General features: G+C 39.5%; 1 protein-coding gene across 5 annotated transcripts in view; it reads left to right on the top strand.

Moving 5' to 3' along the window:
• Nucleotides 1-781: 781 nt before the first annotated feature.
• TENM2 (teneurin transmembrane protein 2) overlaps nucleotides 782-17,011 on the top strand; it is a 557,904-nt gene continuing 541,674 nt past the window's right edge. For all 5 annotated transcript variants that reach the window (XM_085073437.1, XM_085073436.1, XM_085073435.1 and 2 more), the window contains exons 1-2: nucleotides 782-835; nucleotides 16,186-16,291. The gene's annotated coding sequence lies outside the window, so the exon portion shown is untranslated. The remainder of the gene's footprint in view (nucleotides 836-16,185; nucleotides 16,292-17,011) is intronic.

Below are 17,011 nucleotides of genomic sequence, written 5' to 3'. Positions count from 1 at the left end.
CAGTTTAGACATTTAGGGAGTTGCAGGCTGCATGCTGTTTATATGTATTTCCTGTGTTAATACACCTACACTGAGATTGTTTAGTGCTTCTGGCACTAAATGAAGCTGTCTTGAGGGCAAACAGAATGCCTTAGAATATGCTACAATACACAGATTAAATTTACACAGGACAGCAATATGAAAATATAAACTGGAATACTGATGGGAGATGTCTTGGTAGGATTTATTGATGACATAGAGGCAGAGAACTGAGAACTCAGTAAAGCAAAAATGGATGTAATTATTATCAGCTAGTAATTTTGTCTTAATTACAACCAATGATTTCTGCCCAGTGCATCAAGATACTGTACTGGGGTTTTGAGTTTTTTACTTCTGCTGCTGTTGGCCAGATAGTGAGATATCTTGCCTGTTTGCTTTGCTTTTTTCTACTCAACTTGACAGAACTATTTCTTCAGGTTTTTGGTTTTTTTTAATGAAGCCTTTAAAACAAAATCTGCTGCCATTTTTGGGGGTACATTTTTTCTTCAAAGCTATCATCTCTTTTAAATGTGTGACGGTTTCATGCCTGATAACTTTCCTAGCACTAATTCCTTTTCACTGAGAACCTAAATGTGACAGTTCCTGAGTCCTAGATGTCCTGTTTCTTGTCACTGGGCAAGAGAATTAGACTGAGTGACTTCAGCTGGGGAAACACCTGCTGTAGTTCTGAGCTGATTGCTGGCTTTTGGCTACCTCAGCTGTAAATCATTCTGTAGTTGAAATAATCCATTTTGGAGTTTTAGAAGAGAAGCCCTTACAGGAGTGGCAAGTCTTAGAGCAGAGCTCTTTTGAAAAGGTGAGAAAACTTTATAGCAATTTCAAATATGTTTCATATTATGGGTACTGTTTATATTTGGGGCATTTCTTGGTAGAAGAAATTTTTCAGCACAGCAGAACTCGGAGTCAGTGTTTCTGAGATCACAGTGAGTCTGGTACAGCAAGGAAGGTGCTATTTCATTTGGGCTGCTTGTCCCTTGCTTGAAAACATATTTCCTTTCTGTCTTCTACCAGCTGGGGAAAGGAAGTAAGTTTACCAGTGGTCTGGCTGTTGCTCCAGAGCAGAAGGTGTGTGCTGTGTGTTTCGGTTCCAAGAAGCTCTGCAGCAGAGCAGGTTAGTCCCAGGTGAAGGCTGAGGGTGTGGTCGTTATGCAGGAGCAGCAGCTGAGGTGATGGCCGAGGGCAGGGGACAGAGGACAGTACAGAGTAAAACACATCCTGTCGGAGCACTGTCACTGGAGTCTGGGCAGCTCCACCTTAGAAACGGCTCTGAAATAGCAGGGATGTGGCTGCTCTGTGCAGAAAGAGTAGAAGGTTGCCTAATATCATGTAGTGCTTCTAAGACTGATTTAATGCTTTTGCCATAATAACCAAAAGACTTAAGCAAACAGCTTTGATGTTTACTTTGCTTTGAGACAACTGGTTGTTGTTTCTGGGCTTCCAGCACATTTTACTTTGAAACAAAAGAAATTAAAATCCTAAAGAGATTTAGTCTGGTATACTTTTCTTTCCTATGAAGCATATCCCTTATGTAAACAGCTTAAGTGAGGAGCATGTTATATTGGAGTTGGGACTTTAAAAATTACACCGGAGAAGTGGCAAGTCTCAAAAACAGTATTATGTACATGATCAGCCTGGTAAACAGTGAGCTTAGGATTCTGGCTCTGTATTGCAGTTGTTAAGCATCTCTGTGAAAACAGGACTGCAGACCCAGTGTAACACTAGCAGAGAAGAAAAGACACCAGCACATCGAGGGAATGCTGCAGAGAGCACCAATCTGGGGAGTTTGGAAGAAAGGGAAAGGTGGTGAATAAGCTGAAGGGTGAGAATAGCCAGCTGCTTATTTTGCAAGCTAAGAGATGTGCTGTTTGCTAACCATGAACATTATCTGCAAATCTGGGGAAACATGGAAATTGAAGGATTTTAACAGGTCGCAAAAAGTGAGATGAAAGTGCTGAGGTAATCCCTATTTAAAACTGCATTTTGGTATATTTTTTGTAAATATTAGTATTATGGTACAGATTGCCGGAGCATGTGGCATGTTTGTTTGCTTGCCACTTGTCTAAAGCAGCACACTCTTCAAAACATTAACAGCAGATTTCGCTCAAGTTTTTAACTGTCATAAAAATGTTTTCGAGCAGCGTAAAACAGGGAATGAAACAACTGCAAGATGTAATCTCTGTCCTGTTTAGGGAAAGCAGAAAGGAAAATAACTTTAGCCACATTTCCCTGCAGATGTTCCACTTGACTATTGAATGATATGGTACACAAGAGATGCTTATGCAAGTGATATTTGACAGTGCCACCTATTGCTAGAAAAGCAGAACTGAAATGAGTATTTTTGTTGTGAACATGCCTAAATTGAGCACAAAAATCAATTCATCTTTTAATTATTTCAAGGTCATTTAGCTACGTAGATATAAGCTTGCCTTTGTCTTCATGGCCATGAAATGGACTGCACTTTTAAAGAATGGATTTATCATACAATTGCATCAGATGCTAAAATAAGTTTGTATTCCAGAAAATTTGCAACTGTTGGCACATGGCTGAATGCCAGTGACTGTATTTTGGCTACACTTATTAAGCCTGATTGTTCCTCCCCCTTTCAGGATCAGTCTTCTATCATCAATTAAAATCCTCAAACTGTTTTGTTTTTGCAAAACACAGAAAATTAGTTTTTTCCAGTGCTTGGAGTTAATGTGAAGAGAACAAAATGTTTTTTAACGTGCTTCCAAAATTTCTATGAAAAGTAACTGGCTGATGATGAAAATTCTTTGAAGACCAAGACGTAATGATCTGGATACATCTTAATGCTTGGTATCCTTTATCAGGTCTTTTAGCTAGCAAGCACAAAAGCTGATTTCTCTACCTGCCCTTTCAAGGATGATATTTGTTTTATTATAGAAGACTAACTAATGCTGATGGTAGGAATAATGAAAGATTTATAGGGGCAGCCTGAGATCAATTTTAAGTTTTAATTGTGATTTTTATTACTGATCCTTCTTGCTGCCTCTGTCCTGTTGCTCATCTCTATTAGACAAACACCCAACCCTCAACCTCTCTCCCATTTTCAGCTTGTAATCTTTAACAGAAAGGAAAAGAAGTTTCCCTGTGTTGTTTTTCTCTTGAAGGATCTAAGTGGCAAGATAAGAGTAGGAAAAGATGGATCAGCTTGGGAGTAATTTGCTCTTTCTCAGGTCCAGGCAGGTGTCTCTCAGGAGTTTATTGGTGCTTCACATAACTAATATTCCTTGGCTGAAGCTGTCCTCCTTCCTCAAAGATAGACCAGTCTTCTGCTACCCCTGCTGAGCCTCTGAAGAACTGGATTGCTGCAAAGCTGAAGGCAATCAGAGGAAGCAGCTCTTGAGTATATAGGCATCTGTAGATTCAGGGAAGGTTCAGAAGGAAACATAAAATATGACCTACCCACCTCCTGACCATAGAAATGGTGTGGAGAAATCTGACTTCATCATCCTGGTTAAGTTCAGGGCTGATATCTAATTTAGCCAAAGTAAAAATGGCCTATTTATTGCATGGATGCATTTTTGTATGCTCTCTCTTCTTGAATCTTCTGCTGAAACTCCTCTGCAGTCTGTTCCTATGCATTTAATCTTCTATTTTATCTTTGTACCTACCTGCTCTCTTGGTGTTCCTTAGCATTGCTCCGCCTGTTTGGTCATTCTCCTGTTCATATGTCTGCCTGTGATCCATCCACACAATTAGAGCATCTGAGCCAAGTCAACAAACCTTCAATTCTTGCTACAAAGTCTAAACCCTCTTTATTACTTTCCCTTATGCAGATTGTGTAGATTTAAAAATGAAAACAATTTAAAAAGGAAATTAATTTCTGCAATTAAATTAAGTGTCGTTAGAGGAGTCTGTCTGCCCTCTCGTAATGGAGTTTCTGTTTAAAAAGTGACAGAACGTGTGAGCAAAGGCATCTGGGCGAGTGTCCCGGCGAGCGCGGGGCCAGCAGAGGGCACTTCAACCTGGGGATGGCAACGTGCTCAGAGCTGGCGTCCAAACCCCGCAGAATTGGCTGGCTCTGAGCAGTAACGAGATTTTCTTTTTTTTTCCTTTTGAATGTTAATGAGAACCATTTAGGTCAGGGCATTTCTGTTGTGATTGGTGCTTTGTTGGCATTGTCTTTTACAAACTATCTGTGGTCAAACACTGTTGTGTGGTGGAAGAATTTGGGAATTGGAGGAGAAAAAACGTCCCCCCATTTAGTTTAAGGTGTGACTTCACTGAAAGAAATGATACCTTTGTTGTGACCATGTGACATCTGAAATTGAACATAATGGTGGATGTTAAAACCATCCTTGCAAAACTTTTTTCCCCATGCAATGCTCTAATTTCCTTTTAGTTATGATTTGATTTATTCTTTTAATTAAAAAGCAACTGAAATTGGGGAACTCTACAACGTACTAACTGATTTTTGTGGATGAGGGTGTAAGTTACTTAAGAAGAAATCACATTCTATTTCCCCCTTTAATGCAGTGCCCATATTGTTATCTTTTAATACAGTAGTAACAGATGATTATATCTGCCATTAATGCACTTAACAGGAGATGACAAATTTTATTATGATAAGAAGCGCCTCATGCTCTTTCATTTGCCCTGGTGTAAATCAGAAGTTACTGTCTTGGATTGAAAAGCTTTATTCTTGTGTAAGAGCTTACTGGTGTAAATGAGGATAGTCAAGCCTGACATGTGGTGATGTACCAAATTATATTACAGGATATTTAAATTCTGTCTCCCACTGTGAACAGCAGGATACCGTTTTTATCCTTCCTGTTGAATGCAGAATCACTTTTCCATTTATAAATTGAGCCTGAGCAGAGTGCTCTTGGTATTGGCTGTTCCTCTGTTACTCCACATGCAGAGTATATTAAGACACCTGTTCATCCTTGTAAGGCAAACAACAAACAATCCCCAATACTTTCCTAAAAACAAGTTGTTCTGTGATTAGTGGAACTAATGAAGCTGCACTGTCTGCAGGTTTCTGTCCTTTATCCCTGATAGCTTCAGCAAGTCTCCTACCAGAAGGCTTTACTCATTTCTCTCTGCTTGTATTTCATGGGATTTTCCCTTTGTCCCTTTTGCCCTGCAGTGATGCCAGTTCCTGTTTCCCTCTATCCTGTAAACCTTTCTGCAGTGCCTTCCTCAGGTTCCTCCTGCCCTGTGTCAGCATCAGCAGTGCTCCTTCCCGGCCCTGGGTGCCTGCGGTGCTGAGTGGGAGCTGCTTAGGTAGCCAAGTTATTAGCCTCAGCTATCTCAGAGGGGAGGATAATTCAAGTCCCTTGTTTTACTACCTGACAGATTTTCCCAGAGCTCAGGGGAATTTAATATCTTCAAGGTGACTGCCCTCTGTTAGAAAGAAACAGAAATGGACCAGCAGATATTAAAAGTGTGTCTTTATTCCCTATTGCTTGTTCCTGTGATTGGTCTTTGTTAGACTAATTTCGATTTGTTTTTGTTAAACTGATGCTCTTTTTCTGTCTTGTTTTCTGGTTTTGCAAATCAAGTGCAATGGTTACCAGTGATGTTGTTAACTGGATAGAAAGTAAGCACAGCTCAGGAAAGGAGACCCCGTATTATTTTCTAAGGGCATCCATGCAACTTAATATAGTGTAGACCTTGCACTTGAGGACAGCATGAAATGATAGCCTTTAAGTGTACCAAAAAGAAAAGTGGAAGATGAATACTGAAAATTTTAGCTGTAAGGAACTGCTGGAGTCTTACCAGTTCCTTCTACTTCCAGAGTTCCTCTGGAGTTGCTCTGGCTCCCTGCTCAAGAAGGTTCAACCAGAGCAGGTTTCTCAGGACTGCATCCAGTTTGAAATATCTCCCCATGGAGCCTCTCTGAGTGAGCAGCTCCAGTGCTGGGACACCTGTGCTGGGATAGCAGCCTTGATTCTCTGCCTGCTGCTCCTTGTCCTGTCAGTGAGCTCTGTGCAGGTGCATCCTCCCTTCAGGTGTGTGTGGTTCTGTTGGCAGATTTTGGTTTTTCGGTCATGTTACAAATGGCCAGCCACTCTGTTTATAAAGTTTTTTACTTTAGGTATCTTTTTTTTTATCAGCAGTATTTGTTTGCATTTCTGAACAACTAGGTACAACTCAGTATTCTTTTCTAAACAAAATACTTCTCAAGAGGCCATTTGAATTTCTGCACGTTGGAATTTAGGTACCAATTACATTTTCCAGCATTTACTACCTAGAAGTTGAGCTGCCCTTGTGTGTGTGGATATTTCAGGTTTTTCATTGTAAAGGGGAAACCATTCAAACTTCCTGCCTATTATAAAGTAAGCAAAGCGAGGAGCAATTGGTGTCCTTTTAAGCTCCCTTATATTCGGTGGCTATGTATAGATTCACTGTCTTAGCTTTTAATACTTGAAAATCCTATCTAAATGTATTTATGCTCACTTAGGTGCTATCCAGTATTCAGTATTCAAATACCAGTACTCTTAAGTGAGGCCTTTAAGCTCGTTTGGTGCATTGAGTCTTTTCTGTTTTGCAAAAAAGAAAACATGCACAGTATTTTTTATCAATATGTGTTTAATGAAAACACCTGCAGGTTTTAAAATTGTCCTGTTTGCTCAGCGCAGAGTGATAGAGATGGCTGGGAGGAGAAGAATTACACCAAATCTCTTGGTGGATATCAAATTTTCTCTTTGTGTTACTTTCCCAAAGGCTTATTAAAAAAACAAGAAACTTACCAAGCAAAAACCCTATACAAAACAACCAAACAAAATAAGTATCTGGAGAAATATATATATATTTTTTTTTAATGAAAAAGATTTTTAGACTGTAACAGTTACCATATAAATGTACTGAATAAATGTTTTGTGAACAAATAAACTACAGTCAGTAGTTGGATGCTGGCAAAGAAGGTGCATGTGGCTCTTCAGGGATTAATGAACAAATATAATTATTTCTATAACTGAGGGACTACTGAAAAGTCATGAGCATTTACACATGGTGTGTTTTAGTGCTGTGTTGTATCAACGTCCCAAGCTGAGGAGTTGACAAGTATTGTAAGACACGAGGACAATAATAAACAGAACCTATACAGGCAAAGTAAATGTGTCTTTAAACTACCATTTGTAAAATATGTTGCCTTTAGTCTTAGGATAAAAACCCTTACCTAAAAGACAGCTGGCAAAGTGCTGCTTAATTCTCTGAATGTTTGGTACTGCTTACTTTGAAATAATTTTGCAAGGAATATCATACATAGGCCAGATTTTTTTAATAATAATTTTGGGGTTTTTTTTAATTTGAAATCAACTTTGAAGGCTCTTACATTTTTTCTTGCATAACTGAGAGGTGGTAGGACTTGAAAAAATGTGATATTAATATACTTTATGATTTCAAAAGACTTTATGTATGTCATCCTGTAAAAGTAATTAGATAAAAAGACCCAATAAAAAGAATTAAGAATTTCTCTAAACTGCTTAATGAGGCCTAATATAAATCTGAATTTCAGATCACATTAGGGTTGTCTTATGACCTAATTTCAAATGACAGTTCTGGCTTGCCACTCAGTTGGCCTTTTATTTTGTGTCACGAATTAACCAACCGTGTGTTCTTATGTCACTGTTTCATTAGAGCTACACTTAACAACTGTAATGAAATTTTACCCTCTTTATGTTAGAACACAAATTACAGTAGGGGGAATAAGGCAGCTTCAGAGCATATTTAGATATTTCACATATGGATAAAGATGGAGGAATGAAAAATTCCTTCTATTTTTCCACGTTACCTAACAGTACAGTGAGTGCAAAGTGCAGTTTATGCTCCTTAGCAGCAATGGATCAGCACCAAGGAGTTGTGCTGCTCTTGTAGCTGTTTCTGTTAATGGGTGACTAATCCTGGATGAGGCACAGAATACATTTACAGGTGAAACAGTTCTTGAAAACGTGTGGTGTTTGTGACATTTTTTAAAAGACTGTCTGTGATCTGCAATTGAAGAAAGGGATTGACTGAAATCATGAAAGGGCAAGAAGCAACTGTGAACTTTGCAGGGCTTTTTGTTGGTGGTTTTGTTTTGTTTTAATTTACTGTTTACTGAAGGGCATTAACATCTCATAATACCTCTTTTCTTAGTGCTGGGGCTTGATTTGGTGTCTTTGAGTCCTACCATCCCATGGATCTAAATAAATTAGGTCATACATAGAGGTTGATGCACAGACTGGATTTCAGGGGTTGGATTAACAGCTTGGGGAAAGGTGAAAATATAACTTCTCATCTTCATTTGCCAGTGCAGAAGGCATTATCAGAATGAGGTGTTAGTTATCAGCCAAATCGTTCTGTCTCTGTCTGGAGTTAGAGATGCCAGAAGGAACTAGAAATACAAGATAGGCTGCAGTGGCTCAGATCGATGGCTGTAAGTGGATGCCTGGGGACAGTACAAGAGGCAATCATAATTGAAATGCCACTTAGGCTTTCCAGGCTTGCAGCTCTTTTGGTCCAGGAACTTTTGGAGCTGAATGTGGCCTTGGCTGCTTGGGAAACCTCAGTGGGGTTCTCTGAGGATCTTTCTTGCCATTACTTAAATCCTTGTAAACCTGTGGCCCCCCAGCAAATGTGCATTTGCTGGGTAAAGAACATCTGTTTTAAGCAGGGGAGAAAGATGGGGGAAAAAATGGTTTTTGGAACCAGACTACTGCTAGTTGTGTTTGTCTCCTGGCTCCTGTATGAAAAGAGCCAGGAAGGTCAGGATAACGTATCTTGCAGCTTTCTCTGTGGTGTCCTTTCCCCCATGTGGTGGGATTTGGTCAAAGGGAAATAAATTCAGTGCACTGCAGTGTTTGCTGTGTTGCTGTTTTCAGTGCTCTCCCGGGTGGGAGGAGGCGGCGCTGCTTTGGGAGGGAATCCTTCCTCTAAAGTGCCCAGAGGAAGGGAAGGTGGTGGTTCCTTCTCTTCAGATCTTACCAACACACACTGGGACTTTGACCATTTGATGTAAAGGGCTGGATCACCGTGGTGCTGTTGTGGTGGTCTGGACAGTTTCTAGAATACACATCTGTGCAAGATTGCATAAAGCCAGAGGCGTCTCACCCATGCTTTCAAATGCACATATCTGCAGCAACTCAGTGTAGCTGCCCATCAAATGTAGAAGGGAATGTGTATTTATACATACACACAATTATGTCTCTGAATGAGAGAGAGACTCTCCTGGTTTAATTTTATTCATCGCTTTTAAAGAGACAATATACTGCTTATCTCTGTAAGCCTGTAAATAATAATGTTTATTCAAAGACAGTGGTTGGAATTGCAATCACTATTGATTTTTTCATAAAATACTGTCGGAATAGTTCATTTAGTGGAATGTTAAGCTTTGCTTATATCCAGACCAAATTTCACTTGTACTTCAGTGGTGCTTGGTGATGGTGCTGTGAATGAATACAGAGTTTCCTTTATGCCCCCTAAAGAATGTTTCCCCAATACTTGAAGCTGCTTCGGGCGCTTCTGTGTTAGTGTCTGGTACACTGGAAGCAAGGAGAGACCAGGACTTGACTTTCAGGGTGTTCTATGGTTCAAGGGTGCAGATGCATCTCAGGTGTTGCCCAGCTGCTGCTCCCAGCAGCATTAAATTCCTGATAGAGATAACTCTTCTCCCTGCCCTGCTGTTATTCCCTTCACTTTCTGGTAGCCCTGGTTCCTCTCATCCTCAGGGGAGCTGTGTTTGGCCTAATGAGATCATCCACCTCTTCTGTCTCCTCCTCTCCTGATGTTTGCATTTTTACCTTAACTGTCTCTTGCTCTTTGGTTCTGGTTACCATGATGCCCATCTTTGAAGCTTTGCAGTAGTTCGAAAGTTCATGATAACGCTGACATTTTCCCTGTAAGTTTTATTGTTTTCTCCATTTTTTGTCCTTTTTAATTGGTAACTCTCAGTGTAAAGTAATGGTAAATACAGTAATACTGATTTTCACGCTTACAAGTGAAGCTCCTGGCTCATTTGTTCTGGTTATTATGCACTTGGCTGTTTGTTTCTATCATTTCTTTGAATCCCTTGGAATCAGTGGAGGTACTGTGAGTTGTGGTGTTAATGTGTGCATGGATACAAAGACTTTGCACCTTTCAGTAATTGCTGAGATTTGTGCTGTGGTCTGTACTCTGCAGAGGCATTGACGAATGTTTTGGTTTGTTGAGCTACTTAAAGAAAATCAACAACAAAACTCAGTATCAAGAGATGGTGGTTTTCTCCTTGGTTATACAGGTTGGTGCTTTCCTGGGTCACCAGTTGTGGTGGGCACAGCCCAGAATGTGTTGTGGGCTGCTCTCCTGCCCAGCACCACCGTGCCTTTCATGCAGACGTTCTCCTTTCAACACTTTATTTTCCTCTTGAGAAACTAATGAATTCTTCACTGTTTGCCTTGTCTTTATTCTCCAAATTATTGAAAAAGTCTTCCTGTTTTAGTCCTTTTATGCTTTTTTTAGTCCTTTGTTTCGTTTGCAAACAAGAAGTATTATTTGTAGGTGTTAAATGCGTGCTGTACCTGTTCTGGGAAAAAAAAAATTAATAAAATTTCTTTTCAGATTCTTTTTTTTTTAATACACATGAAAATATTTAGTTTAGTAATTCCTTCTCTAGAGTTTTTGTATCTTTTTCTTTCAGTTCTTCTTCCTGCAATTTTAGGAACTCTTGACACCCTTGAACGGGACGAAGTGTTTGGAGTTTCTTAGCCAGGTGTTATAATCTATCCAGAGCTCTGGTTTGTAACTGGTTTGTAACTAGATATGGACAAACCACCCAGCACTAGTCGTAAGGGATGTAGTTTTTCACTGAGCACAATTTTGCTTTATTAGTTTCAGCTGTCCTGATTTGTGTGGTGCAAAGGCTTCTTCCTACACCTGTTGCTTGTTAAACACCAACTTTTATTGTTATTCCACTGTAGCATCTTTAATTTCTTTGTGAAATCATAGTCTCCTTAATGTTTGGATGACCATACTGCTTCCCTTCAGCTTCTGCAGTCTTTCTTTCTGGTCTTAGGGATCCCTCTTTCAGTAGGCATGTCAGACTGGTATATTCTTTATTTTTACTGCTTTTCTTTTTATTTGGATTAAGGTTGCTGTGTCTCTGAAGAAGTTACAAAGTTACTTCACTGGTGTATTGGGGTTTTTATTCTGCTATGATTCAGCTACATTTTTTCTTCTCTGCCTCTTGAAAGCAGGGCTGTTAGACTTTTCCCGTGATTTCTTTTGTCTGTTACTATCAAAAACTGCATTCCCATTCTTGTTGACTTTATATTTTCAAGAGAAATATCAGATAAAGTCTTGTCTTCAATTATTATTAGTATTCATTAGAAAAAATGATGCTGTTTTTTAGCCCAACATTTGGAAATATCAGTTATGAAGTACAAAACTTATATACTTGAGAAATCCATAATTTCTTCCTTTTTGTAATTTCATTTCTTTTTTTGTTCTACAGCTGTACTACATTGAAAAAACTTATGTTTATAATTTCATGGCTGTTAAAAGCTTTATTATTATTTTTCATTACCCAGAATTCAGTTAATTTCCATTTACTAATCTACCACTCACTCTCATATCTTTTACTGGCTAATAGGAAGAAGAAATGTTTGCTCTTTCAAGTTTGGCCTAAAGCTCATAAACCTAATTTCCATTATATATATTGATGTCAGGATGAGAAAAAACATATTTTGAAAGTTTTTTACTCCTGTTTGTCAAGGGTGCTATGTTATGATCAATATCACTTTAAGTAATTGGCACTTTTGTTAAATAGCAAATGAATAGAAATTCTAGATATCCCCTGATTTGTTGGAATGTTCAGAATTTATATAAATCATTAATTTAGATAAGTTTCTGGGGGATGATAACACTATACATTGAATATCAAGTATGCACTGTGCATACAAAGTGAGTTGATATGAAAGTACTAGATTTACTTTTTGACTGCTGTGTGCCAGTTTTTCTTGCAAGTCTCTCTGCAAGCCTCTCTCTGTCTTTATTGAAGCACTGGCTACATTGGATGGCAATTACTCCAGTTGGCAAAGAAAAAGAGATATGTGTGGGGGTGGAGCAGTGAGAAAAGTCGAGGACTTAATAGCAAAACACAGATCTTTAATTTGAATTTGTCCTGGCCTTTGGGTGAAGTTGCATGATGATATTTTTTCTTCAGAACAGTTGGTGCAGTGTTGTGATCAGGTACAGTCTAAGAAAAAATCAGTCTTGGGAAGCCACATACACGGTGGTGTTTGTAAGATCAGTGCTGTGGATTGGTTTTGGGGTTTGTTCCTGCTGGGGTGAAGTCCACAAAGCAGATTATTCCGGAAGGGGGTATAATATACTGCAAATGGTTTGTGTTTTACACTCCAGTTCTGTCATCAGCTGTCAGCACCTGCTCAGGACATTGCCATGTGCTCATCCTGCCCCACGTGCTGGCACTGCCTACTCACATGGCAATACACTGAGCCAGTGAGGAACTGATGCAGGCTACAACTGTGGCAGGAGGAGACAGAAGAAACAGGAATGCTGTGGTCAGCTAGCCAGTCAGGTTCATTGAGACCCATCAGCTCCTGGCTCAGAGGCGGGCAGCTTGCTGCTGGAAGCAGTGCTGCCTCTTCAGCCTGAACACAAAGCTGGTGACTGCTGCTGGTGCATTTCTGTGGCTGCAGCCTTGAGGAGAGAGATGGACTGGAATTGCTGTGTCCCACAGCTGCCTGTGTGGTGATAGATTCCTGCATTAAAAAGGCCAGAGCAGAGCCAGTAAATGCGTACTTGTCCCTTATTTACTGGACACATAGCAATGCTTATCACTCTGAGCTTACAGCTGAAGGCACCCTGACCTGTCCTGTAGCATGCAAAGTGCTCTATTATGCCATGTGCAAGGAGAATTGGACACGTGGTATTCACAGACACTTCTTCCATCTTCTCGTGCCAAGATCTCAGTCAGTTAACCAGGAACAGTGTCCTCTGGGAGCAGTGAGTGTGGAGGGGTTGGTACCATGCAGCAGTGGGCTGAGTCAGGGAGGCTGCCTGGCCTGGGGCCAGCAGTCAGAAATGAGCAGGAAAGTGATTTTTTAGAAGCTCTGGGTACCTTGTGCTAAATGATCCACTGACTAAAAAAAAGAAATTAAAATTTAAAATACTACTAATAAAATACAAAATAGAGTATGTACCAACCAGGACAAATTGTCTGTGTTATGTAGATTTTGCTGTTCCCTGGCTTTTATATGCTTGCAGCTGTGATATTTCATTTCCATCATTACTTTGTGTGCAATCTATAACCTTCATCTAAGAAACATGACTCATTAATTAATCATTACCAAGGGCAAGACATGTAACAGCATCAAGTATGCCAAATCCTCTCTCAAAGTTTTTAAATGTCTGTCTGCTCGTAGATACCATTTCAGCAGCCCTGGCAGATTTCTCTAAAGGATCAGATCTTGCAGCACATAGTAAATTTATGGATTTTTATATCAGTTCTTCCAGTGGCACTCCAAGTAATTTGCAACTATGCTTTCCATGTATTTAACCCTCTTTGTTCGTGCCCTACTGCTGTGGTTCCCAGCACTGCTGGAGCAGCTGGGATGTGAAGGGCAGCATGGACCTGAGCATGGCCTTGGTACAGACAGGCAGTCTTGGAGATTTTAATGTTCTCATTTCATCACTGGCACTTTTGTGAAGAGGGATTATGGAAATGGGCAAACTCTGCTGCGGTGGTGTGGCCACTGTGGCTTCTCTTCTGAGAAACAGTGCTCTCCATTTTTATGCTGCTTGTGTAGTACCTGCCACAATTAGTTTTAAAGAATCCGGTATTATGGTAAGAGATGTCTGAAAGGAATGACTTCATTCCCTTTGGCTTTGCTTCTTTTCTTGCTTGGTTTGGCTTGTTTGTAAATACTGGTAGATGTTTACAAACACTTCTCCCCTGCTCTGTTACAGAAAGGCACTTCAAGGCAAAAAAAAATTAGAACTTGTCAAATTGTATTTTTAGTCAGTCTTGGTAAAAAATAGTTTATTGAAAACCTTGTAATGAAACATGAAACCTGTTTTGATTTCTGTTAATTTACTACATGGATTTATGATGGGGATTTTTTTTGTTTGGGCTTTGTTTTTTTAAAAATTCAGTTATAGCTAGACAGTTTCATGTTTCTTTGGACCTCCCATATGTAAAACAGGACAAATGAAAAGTTGAAAACTGGAATTGTAGTTCTGCTGCACTTTTTTCCAGTGTTATATGCTTTTACATCTCATATGACATTGAATAGCTCTGTCTGTACTTTAACCTTATTTTTTAAGCCATTTTTGCCTGATCTTGTCTCTTCCCTACACGTTGCTCCATGAGAAGATGTGATTCCAGCAGCACAGCGAGGGCTGGTGCAGTGGCCGAGGGTGACAGGCTGGCAGTGCCTGGGCAGGGGGCTCAGCTGGACCTGTCCCCTCCTGGCTGAGCAGGGACTGTGCCTCAGCAGAGCCTTGAGCACGGGCACTGTGCGCTCCAGTTTAGCTTTCAAAGCCAAAATACTTCTCAACTTTAGCTTCAAAGTGGCCACATGTCCTTCTGGTAATCAAAAGCTCCCCGTGATGAGTTTTAAAAGCCTTTGTAAGCTGGGCTTTCCTGAGGTTTAAAGATGTTTTTGCATGAGGTTGGTTTTACCTCTCACAAATTATTGTTCTTTTTCTTGGTAGCTTATCAATGTCTGTATCTCTGTAACCCAAAGCTGTTCTAATGGATCTTTCGGTTCCAAATCCAGCAGTTCCTGAAATGGTGATACACAAACAAGGAAGGTATCAAAGAAGTAACAGTTACAAGCAAATACTGTAAATGGCACAGAATTACCAAAGCAGGATGTAGGTATTAGAAGTGTAATTTGCACTTAGGCATAGGCTGATAGGATTGCACAAAAGAAAGTAAGCATAATAGTGAAAATAAGGAGATTATAAAAGTAAAGACACATTTGCTCATTAAAAGCACTTGGGCTTTTTTTTTTCACCTTGATTCATATTCTTAGAAAATCTTATGCTGGCTATAAAGATTTTACATGATACTAATGTACAATGTGTATTGAATTCTTTGTCTTATTTAAATAGTCAGTGCTTTATATAAAGCTGTTGGCCTGAAATACAATTATGCCTATTCATTTCCAGGGAGATAAACCTCAGCAGTTAAGCAGTGCTAGTACATCAAGCTTCTTTTTTAACCAAAAATAAGTCCCATTAATTTAAATTCAGTGAAAGCCATGGATGAAGCAGTGTTAAATGCTCCCAATGTTAAAAGAAAGTAGCTTAAAAGTTTCATGCGTAACAGTGAAAAGGATTAGCTTGTCTTTATAGGTTTTTGGATGTACTTAGGAACCATTTGGCTCTGATATTGATGGCTAACATGTCTGTGCCCCCCTCCAGCCTGGGAGGATTTTGTACGTTTTCGAGTGGGAGGCCATCAACTGTTTGAATTTCTTAGGCAGAACAGCCAATCACTTCTTCACCATTATTCCTTATTGTTCAGTTTCATAAGGCAAGGTGAAATATATGTTTCTTTCCAAGTAATCTCACAAATAGTTTTGGCTCTGCCTGGATTGTTTCACTGACCAGGTGGAAATTAGTCAGGCTATGGACATATTAGGTAGTATTTGTTTTTCCAAAACTACTTTTGTGGACAATAGAAATTCTAAAGAAAATGTAGGAATCAACAGGTATTAGAAAGTATTGCATTCTGAGAAAGAAAAGAATAAATTTACAGAGAAAGCAACAAATGATCTGGAAAATTTATGCTTTTTCGTAATAAAAATGCCCGGCGGAAAAAAATGTCTTGATGCAAAAGTTTTGAGGCGTACTGTTCAAGATCATCATGTCTTTTTGGTCTTTGGGAATTGAGTAGAGAAGATGTGGTCCCTTCTTATTTACTAGTTTTAGCAGTGTAAAAATTAAATTACTAATCAAAGTCATTGCTTGAGTGTCTGCATTTGGGATAGGGAGGAGGGAAAATACGAGACATAAGGAAAGATGAATCTAGAAAAGTTATTTCATACATCCTGGTGTGGTTAGATTGTGGGGTCCTTTTGGCATTTAAAAACTGTGAGAGATAAGTACCAAAACACTGTTAAAGCCTTTGTGTAAAATTAGTGTTTTACAGGGTTGTTTTTTTTTCTGAAAGTTATACTTTTTTCTTTCTGACAGATCCCTGTTGCTTTTCACTGCCCACTGCAGTAAGAATTCCCTCTCACCTGATGAGCTAAAGACGTGACCCCTAACGACTGCAAGACCAAGCACTGCCAACCTCCCGGTCAGTGAGTACTCACTACTTACGTGTTGTGAGCTGTTTTGCTCAGAGATGTGTTTATATTGTCGACCAAAGTGGTTCCATCTATGCTCGAAAAGTGCCTGGGAAGATCTCTGCAGGAAAGTGTTTTTGTAGAGGAAAGCAATTTGTCTCAGCACTTTCCTTTAAAGAATCTACTTCAGTCTTTTCCAGCCCAACTGAATTACTTTAGAAGGCCTCACTAAAAGATATGCCTTTTTCCTATCTACCTGCATGTTCGTTTGCTGGACTTGCTCATCCTGACCGATTCAGGATCAAATGAGTGTTTTAGGAATTTATTGCTCCTGGCACCAAAAGAAATTTTTCCTTACTCAAATGGGCATTTTATTCAAAGTCTGGCCACAACAAAAACTATTTAGTCTGTGTGATTGGCTGCATACCATGAAGTTCCATGTCTGTGTATAGACAATAAGTGCTGTGCAGAGAAAAGACAAAGAGAAGAAACTTCCCTGTTATCATTTCTTTGGTGGTATCTCTGAGTGCTGGTCAGAATGCTCACAAGACACCCTACAATGTAATTACTGTTGTACATATGCTCTGGGAATTCAGGTAACTATATAAAGTACCACAGTCATCGCAGTATGTCCTGCAGTGGAGTTGGGGTGTCCTGCTTAGAAGTGGCTGAAGAGTAAAGGAAACTTCAGTTCCTAGATTCCCATAAGAAAAAAAACCAAACAAAACCAA

The sequence above is a fragment of the Lichenostomus cassidix genome, chromosome 13 (assembly GCF_008360975.1).
Source record: "Lichenostomus cassidix isolate B80296 chromosome 13, HeHo_3.0, whole genome shotgun sequence".
In the NCBI taxonomy this organism is placed as follows: Eukaryota; Metazoa; Chordata; class Aves; order Passeriformes; family Meliphagidae; genus Lichenostomus; species Lichenostomus cassidix.
The sequence above is the reverse complement of the archived record's forward strand: the minus strand, read 5'-3'. Positions and strand labels throughout refer to the sequence as shown.